The sequence below is a fragment of the Ambystoma mexicanum genome, chromosome 6q (genome assembly GCF_040938575.1).
Source record: "Ambystoma mexicanum isolate Mex_15411 chromosome 6q, UKY_AmexF1_1, whole genome shotgun sequence".
Taxonomy (NCBI): Eukaryota; Metazoa; Chordata; class Amphibia; order Caudata; family Ambystomatidae; genus Ambystoma; species Ambystoma mexicanum.
In genome coordinates, this window is record NC_090937.1 from 1,652,081,320 (window position 1) to 1,652,090,424 (window position 9,105).

Consider the following 9,105-nt stretch of genomic DNA (forward strand, 5'->3'; position numbering starts at 1 on the left):
GTTGGAGTCTATTTATGATGCCTGTTCTCCTGAGCTCAGACAGCACTTGGCTGATTTGAAGGAATTGGATTCCAGGGAGCTAGCTAAGGCTGCTGAGACTATGCAGAACAGTAGTACATGGGAAGGTGCTCGAGTGATATCAGTGAGTTTAGGTACATTCAGAGGAGCTCTAGGCTGCTAATAAGCAAGACTATGCAGAATAGTAGCAAATGGGAAGGTGCTCGAGTGATATCAGCGAGTTTAGGTACATTCAGAGGAGCGCTAGGCTGCTAATATGCAAGACTATACAGAACAGTCTTGAGTGGGAAGGTGCTGACTTGTGGGTTGCCAACAGGGCTACTCATAAGGATTCTGGGGCAACTCAGAAAAAGGATGAGGGAAAACAGCCTAAAAAAGACTCAAAAGAGAATTCTTTTTTTATTTTAATGATTTTTATTGTTAAAATATTGATTTTGATACAGATATCAACAGGTTACAGACTTTGAATAAAACAAGAACCACAGAGAAATGACATAGTAAATGATTTTGATCCTTTGTAATAGTATTTCTATAAGGCTAAGTCATTTGTTAAATTCACTTGCGAATGTAATATGAACTATAATAGATATAAACCGCATTAATATAACATGTAGTTTAGAATTAATTATATCACAGGTCTGCAACGAGTGATTTATATGTAGTGAAAATAGAGATTTGGGGGGAGACGTACAGGGAGACAGACTAGAGACATATAAGGATAAGGAGGGAAGAGGATAGGGGGGGAATGGGTATATTGGATTATTTCATCAAAATAATCTAATCATTTCAAACATTATCAAGTTCTAGCATTTTTGAATATGTATGGAAATATGAATAATGATGCTAATATAAGGGTGTAAATTTATGTACCATGAGCAGTTGCATTAAAACAGTTAAGATACCTGGTGAAAAAATACCATTTAGCATTATATTTAGGAATTGTGTTGTGATTATTGGCCATGCACATCTCTAGTTTATGAGTGTTACAAATGGTGTTCCACCAGATTTTGGTGGAAAGTAAACTAGCGTCTTTCCAGTTAGCCGTAATACATTTTAAAGCTATACAGATGAATAAGTCATAAAGTCTTGCAGAGTCAGATGGGAAATAAGTTGTAATGGCTATACTTCCTAAAAATATGTTAACAAAGGAAAAGGGCACATCAACACAGAAGATATTGTCTGCAACTTCTCTCCGTCCCATTATCCCTTTCCTTTTTCAAATCCATTTACTCTATACTACTTAATTTTCTATGGGGAAAAGGAAAAAGCAAGAGAATTGCCCTGACGAAACTGAAAGCCCCCTATGATATGGGGGGAGTAAGATTCCCTGACTTTAAATCATATCATCATGCATTTCTTATAAAACAATCTCGTCAATGGTTCATTGATCCTATATCCGCTGATATCCCAACCTGGTGTACATTAGAAAAACAAGTAGTTTTACCACACGAAATCACGGACTACATATACATTTTCAAACATTCAACTAAAAAGATTTCAGACCCTATTAAAGCTTCAATATCTGCTCTACAAACCTTTCTTTTTCCTCACACTATAACTCCTAGTAAGCATCTTTCCCCACTATTATGGCATAATAAGAACATAGTAATTAATAACAAGATCCTTAACCGCAAAACATGGATTCAAAAGGGTATCAGATTCGTCCAACAGATTATAGATGACACGTATGTCCTTTCCTTTCAGCAATTCTCCACCATTTTTAACATTACTAAGAAAGACTTTCAATTTTATAACAACTTAATTAATTCCTGCCTTGATGCACTTGCCCAATTTTCCAATGAAATTCTTACTCCTGATGCCCTTAGACTAATGCACCTTACCACAGGTGGTGAAGTTCGAGCCTCTAAAATTTACAATATGCTCACCTCAAATTTTAAGATTTGCCCTATACGTCTGAAATGGGAACTTGATTTGGGCTTCATGTTTGAAGATGAAATATGGCATCGTCTGTTTGCTAAAATCAAACAAATATCGGTATCAGCAAATATATCACAACACTATTATTTCTTCATGCACAGAGCATTTATTACTCCAGCCAAATTGGCTAAGTCTAATCCGAATTATAATGCTAAATGTTGGTCATGTGGCATATCTCCTGCCACGTATATGCATATGTTTTTTGAATGTTCATTTACTGTTAAATTTTGGCAGGAAATCTGGAAGCTTCTTAAATGTATCTTCTGTGTCAAAAGAGAATTCTAATAACTCAAATTCCAAAGATGGCCCTAAACAAAACCATAAGGGTAAGCCACAAGGAAAACCTCAACAGAATAGTGTACCTTCTGGTGCCAAACCGGAGGGAGGCCAGAACAAGCCACCATTCCAGAAAGCATTCGGTAAATGCTTTTTTTGTGGCTCGACTGACCATGTGAAAGGAGATCCCAGATGCAAGGGTAAACCTTCAGGGGTCCAGCTTGTCTCCTTAGCCTTCGCTCCAGAGGAGGAAGTCCAAATGGTAAGTGGAAACTTTTTACTACTGGCTGATGAACCCACTGGAGTCTCAGCCAGTGTTTCTTTAGTGTCTCTGGGTTTGTGGGAACAACAGAATTTAGATGTCTATAATTCTATCCCAGATAATACTAAAGAGTATTATAAGGACAGTGTCCAGGTGAATGGTCAGGAGACTCCTGCCATTAGGGACACTGGGGCCAGCATAACTGTGGTGGATAAATCTTTTTTTCAGGCTGAGGATGTTGCTAAGGCACCCAAACGCCTCACCAAGTTAGCTGGAGGGCCTGTGCAGATACTTCCCCAATTACCAGTTCTCATGCAGTGTAATGACATGACTGTGAAGATACCTGTCAGCATACAGAGTGAGGTACCAGGACGAGTTCTGTTGGGTAACGATTTAAAAACTCTCGGAGTTGTGTCTCATACCCCCAGACCTCCTAGTAAACGGTTACAGGAGCTAACCAGACCTGCAAGGGAGAGAACCATGAGAGGTACGCTCCAGGAGATGATGAAGAAAGATATTACTCCTGCTCCACTAGAATTGTCAGCTGCTGTCTCAAAGAAATCAGAAGCAAAAGGGAAACCTTAAACTTCTATACCGAAACCCGCAGCCCGCATTTCAGTGCAGCCAACAAGGACTTCCCCGCGGTTGTCCAAAGTTACACCCGTAACTCCCCCTCCAGCTGAGGCTGAGAGGGTGGTACAACCCTGTGCGGTAGAATTAGACTCTGAGGAAGAGCTAATGGAAGGCCAGGAACTCATTGGAGATCTGGATCCTGTTGACCATCCTGAGCTGCAGTCTTTTCTGGCAGAAGGTGGACCCAACAGGGCTGACTCCAGTCAGGGACAGAGAGAATGTCCAACTCTGGAAGGTCTTCGCCACCAGGCAGAAGCTCAGGCTGAAGGGCAAGAGCCTGGGAAATACAGGTTGCACTGGGAAGATGACCTCTTCTACAGTGAACCGACCGAGACCTGCACCTGGAGACTACAAACGACTTGTAGTACCCCAAGAGAACAGACCACAGTTCTTGCAGTTAGCCCACGAGATTCCTTTGGCTGGTCATTTGAGTTTCAAGAAGACTAAGGAAAGGCTCTCTTTCTGCTTTTATTGGCCGAAGATGGGGGCCGAAGTAGAAAAACACTGCAGGAGCTCTGGTAAGGTGGGCTCCAAGAATGTGGCACCTTTAGTGCCTCTCCCAGTTGTGGGAGTCCCATTTGAGAGAGTAGGGATTGACATTGTTGGTCCCCTTGATCCTCCAACCTCCTCAGGCAACAGGTTTATACTTGTTGTAGTAGACCATGCTACTAGGTATCCTGAGGCAATTCCTATGAGGACTGTTACAGCTCCGGCTGTGGCTAGAGCCCTCCTTGGTATTTTTACCAGGGTCGGGTTTCCTAAGGAAGTAATCTCTGACAGGGGGTCAAACTTTATGTCCCACTACATGAAGGCCATGTGGAAAACCTGTGGAGTTACTTACAAGTTCTCAACAGCTTACCACCCACAAACCAATGGGTTGGTAGAAAGGTTCAACCGAACCATGAAGAGCATGATAGGTGCTTTAGAAGAACCCCTTCGAAAGTGGGACCTTCTACTGCCATGCCTTCTCTTTGCTTATAGAGAAGTCCCTCAGGAGGGAGTAGGTTATTCTCCCTTTGAGCTTCTCTATAGTCATCCCGTCAGAGGTCCCTTGGCCCTGATTAAGGAGGGGTTGGAGAGTGCTCCTTCCCCCAAGCCAGTCAGAGTGACTGACTACGTGATAGGTCTCCGAAGGAGAATGTCGCACACGATGACGAAAGCAAGTAATAACTTGAAAGCTGGACAAGCATTGGTCAAGCACTGGCATGATCAAAAGGCTAACATGGTTGAGTTCACTCAAGACCAGCTAGTTCTCGTTATGATCCCAACAAGGTAGAGGGCCTTGCAAGACAAATGGATGGGACCCTTCAGAGTTGTGGGTAAACTCGGAGCGGTCAACTATCTGGTGGACTTGGGCAATCCCAAGGAGGCTCCGACAGTCTTCCACACCAACCGACTCAAAGCGTATGTCTCAAGACCTGATGTAGGAGCGTTTCTTCTAGCATCATCAGAGGAAGAAGACGAGAGTGAAGCTCTTCCTGATCTCCTCAGAGGCTTACCTTTAGACGAAAAAATTGAAGGTGTGAATCTCTCTTCAAATCTGACACCTGAGCAACTGTTACCACATCGCCACTTACCTGTCATAGGGGACACACCTATGGGTCACGGCGCGCCCCATCCTGGCGCTGCTATCCTCGATACCGGCTGGGGGGACCGCGGTCTTCTGCGGCACTCGGCGCTTCCGGGGTTTCTGTGTCTTGGGATCTGCGCATGCGCGGAAGGCCGCGTTTCGTTCTTCGCGCATGCGCAGTCCACGGAACGCTTGGGAAGCCACAAGCTTGCTTCCCAAGCCTCGCTCTAGGCACGGCAGCACTCGGGAACAGCACGGCTTGCGTTCCAAGCCTCCCGGGTGCTGCCCGCCCTATTTAAGGGATAGAATCTTGAAACTCACCGCGTCTCAACGCGGTTTGTTTCCAGATCGTGCTTTTCGCTCCTGCAGCCTTCCGCTGCGCCCTATTTCCTCCTTGTTGGATTCCTGTTCCTCCTGTCCCCTCCTGTGTCCTAGGTTGGTCCTTCCTTCCCTGGGTTCCCTTGGACTGCCTTGCTCTTCTCCTTCCCTCCCAGCCTTGCTTCTCTTCTGCCTTGCCTGCTGCAGCCCCTCTGCCATGGACTAATCCTTCCTGATCAGCCTGCTTGCTTGCTGTCTTCCCTGAGCCCTGCAGCCCCTGCCTCGGACTACTCTCCTCTGACCAGCCAACTTGCTTGCTGCCATCCTTGTGCCTTGCTCTGCCTTGGACTACCTACACTGCTCTACTATTGGCCCCCAGCCGTTTCCTGGAATCTTGCTACTTTTTGTGGACATTTATCTTCAGCCTATTTCTGGGGACCTCTCAGAAGCGTATTCCGGCACACTGTCCGCAAGCATCGGCCCTCCAGACTGCCCCGGCGCCACAAGAATCAGGGAGGCGCACGCTTGTGGCGTTGGGAGCTGGTCCACCCCTAGCCCTGTTGATATCAGGGAGAGGGCTGCACTGGTTTCTCGCGTTGCACCTTCTGCAGTCATCTATCGGACAGCCTGGCGACCTCACCACGATCAACTACCGGAAGTTCAGGTACTCAGCGCCCTAGGGACGCTATCTTTAACAGATTGAGACGCCTTCCTTCCGACTCCGAGATGGATGAGGTTCAAGATCTCCAGGAGGAGATGCGAGCTCTTCGGGCCGAAATGACAGCACTCCGTCAAGAGAACATTGGTCTAAGACAAATGGTGTCACAATCCGCTGGGGCAGCACCTCAGGGAGAGGGAGCTATGTCCCAGACCACGCCCATCAAGTTTGACGGAGATTCAAGACGATTGCAGAATACATTTCCTCTTCAGAGCCTCCTACTTCAATTCAGACAAAGCCAAGATAGGATATATTCTGGGAAATCTGACTGGGAATGCCCTGGCGTGGGCTGCCCCCTTGGTGTCCGCCAATAGCCCCATACTCAATGACTTTGTAGCTTTTGAAAAAGCATTTTTGGAGGTATTTCAATCACCAAATCTGGCCTCCACAGCCCAGAACCAATTGATGGATCTGAAACAAGGTTCTATGGATATAATAGCCTACATTGGTCGTTTCCGTCAATTGGCAACCGACTCCCAGTGGCCTGAGATAACCCAAAAGACTTTGTTTCGAAGAGGTTTGAGAGAGGAGTATAAGGACGAATTACTGCATATTCCAGAGCCAGACACCTTACAGCAATTAATCGAACAGGTGTTGCGTATAGACCACAGATTGGCAGAACGGAGGGGTGAGAGACGACGAGCTGAACGGATGTTCACAAGACCACCCAATGCTCATGCCGGAAATTCCGGGTCTTCGGACCCAGGTCCAGAACCCATGCAGTTGGGGGCCGTTAGGGGTCCGCTCTCTGAAGCAGAACGAAAACGCAGAAGAAGTCTAAGACTTTGTTTATACTGTGGGGCTGCTGGGCATTTCTTGAGTACCTGTCCTCTACGCCCACAAAGGAAGTCGGAAAACTAGAAGGCCTGTCGTCAGTAGGAAGGGCAACGACAGGTCCAGACTCGTACTTAGTCCTTTCCAATTACAAGACCTCGTTCCAGCCCATGCAACCGGCTGTTCTACTGGTTGTGAAGATCAAGCTATCATGGTTTGACAAGGAGGCAGAGGTTCTAGGCTTACTGGATTGTGGGGCCTCCGGAAACTACATAGATGAGACTTTTGCAGTCTGTCATGGAATACCCCTGTTCGCCCGGAGAAGTGTCCTGCCCGTCGAGGTGATCGATGGGACCCCTTTATCTTCAGGTCCGATTCGTCAACAAACCATGTGTCTACATATCCAGATTAGAGAACATGGGGAGAGAATCGCCTTGGATGTCATCAGGTCACCCTCCTATCCTGTGGTATTAGGTTTGCCCTGGCTTCTTCACCATAATCCAACCATCGATTGGGGAGCTCGCACTCTGGATTTCTCCTCTGCTCATTGTCTCCAGGATTGTTGTTCACCCGGCGTGTCAAGAAAGGAGATCTCCTCCATACCCCTCACGAGGGATACCGGTCCTCCTGGGTTTTGTTCTCTGTTGTCTGTCCCACAGGAATACTCCGAATTTCAAACCGTGTTTTCCGAACCCGAAGACATACCACTGCCACCTCATCGAGTCTTTGACTGTTCTATAGAACTGGTACCTGGTTTTATGATACCACATGGGAAGGTATATGCCTTGTCCCTTACTGAGAAGACGGTCCTTCAAGAATACCTGTCAGACTGCATCAGGAAGGGATACATTACTCCCTCAAAGTCACCAGCTGGTTTTCCGTTGTTTTTTGTGAAAAAGAAAGAAGGAACCCTACGACCCTGTATCGACTATCGTCAGTTAAACGATATCACACGAAAGGATAGATATTCATTGCCTTTAATTCGGAGCATCATGGAATCCCTTCGAGCTGCCCAGGTTTTCACCAAGTTGGATCTGCGGGGCGCTTATCACTTAATTCGAATTAAAGAAGGAGACGAATGGAAGACGGCTTTTAAGACCCCTTTCGGGCATTACGAGTACCGGGTCATGCCATTCGGGTTATGTAATGCCCCGGCTGTTTTTCAGCGTTTCATGGACAACGTCTTTGGCGACTTGATCGGGATATCAGTTTGGGTGTACCTTGATGATATTCTCATTTTCTCTGTCTCCCTGAAGCAACATGTGGAACATGTCCAAGAGGTGCTTCGACGTTTGTCCCAGAACCAACTGTACGTTAAGGCTGAGAAATGTTCTTTTCATCAGGAAAAAATGGAGTTTCTGGGTTTCGTGATCAGTGGCACAGGAATCTTCATGGATCCAGCCAAGGTACAAGCCATTCAGGACTGGACTCAACCCTCCGATCTGAAGTCCCTTCAACGATTCTTGGGATTTGCGAACTTATATCGGCAATTCATACCCCACTTTTCTCAACTCACGGTTCCCTTAACTCAATTAACCAGCAGCAAAGCGCCCTTTCTCTGGAGTTCACAGGCCACCAAGGCTTTTAACATCTTGAAACAAGCCTTTAGCACTGCTCCCATTTTGCGTCATCCTAATGATGTAATGCCGTACATTGTGGAGGCTGACGCCTCCGATTTCGCTGTTGGTGCAGTTCTCTTGCAGAAGGAACCTGAAACTGATTTGGAACACCCTGTGGCATATTTTTCTCGCAAGCTCACTCCTAGCGAACGAAATTACGCAGTAATCGAAAAGGAATTGTTGGCCATAAAAGCTGCGTTTGAAGTATGGAGACATCATCTCCTTGGGGGCCAGCATTCTGTGGAAGTACGTACTGATCACCGAAACCTACAGTATTTGAAGTCTCTTCAGTGCCGAACCTCTCGTCAAGCCCGATGGGCCTTCTTTTTCTCTCACTATGACTTCCGTATTACGTACATCCCCAGTGCTCAGAACTTGAAGGCCGATGCCTTGTCTCGATCCCTGGATACAGACGCGAGAAGTCAGTACAAGGATGAGCCACTAATATCCCCAAGGCATTTTCTGTTCACACTTTCGCCTCATCTTCAGAAGATTCTACAGGACACAAGTTCTGATCCTGCTCGGGAAGGCCTCCTGAGACATTCTCAGGTTACTGAAGATAATGGGCTGCTTTTCTTCCGGAACAGACTGTATATCCCCACAACCGCACTCCGGACTCTTGTACTTCATGGGTTTCACGACTCCCGAGTAGGTGGCCATCGTGGAGTGAGAGCAACTCAAGAACTGATATCTAGACAGTTCTGGTGGCCGGGCTGGGCCGGTGATGTTGACCGTTATGTCAAGAGCTGTCCTGTGTGTGCTCAGGTGAAGACTCCTAGGAAGAGGCCCCTGGGATTGCTTCATCCCACTGAGATTCCTCCTTACCCATGGCACACCATTACGGTTGATTTCATCGTGGAACTCCCTCCATCAGAAGGATATACCTGTATCTTGGTCGTAGTAGACCGTTTTTCCAAGGCAGCCCATTTTGTTCCATTTCCTAAGATTCCCACTGCTTCACAGATGGCGTTGGCATTTC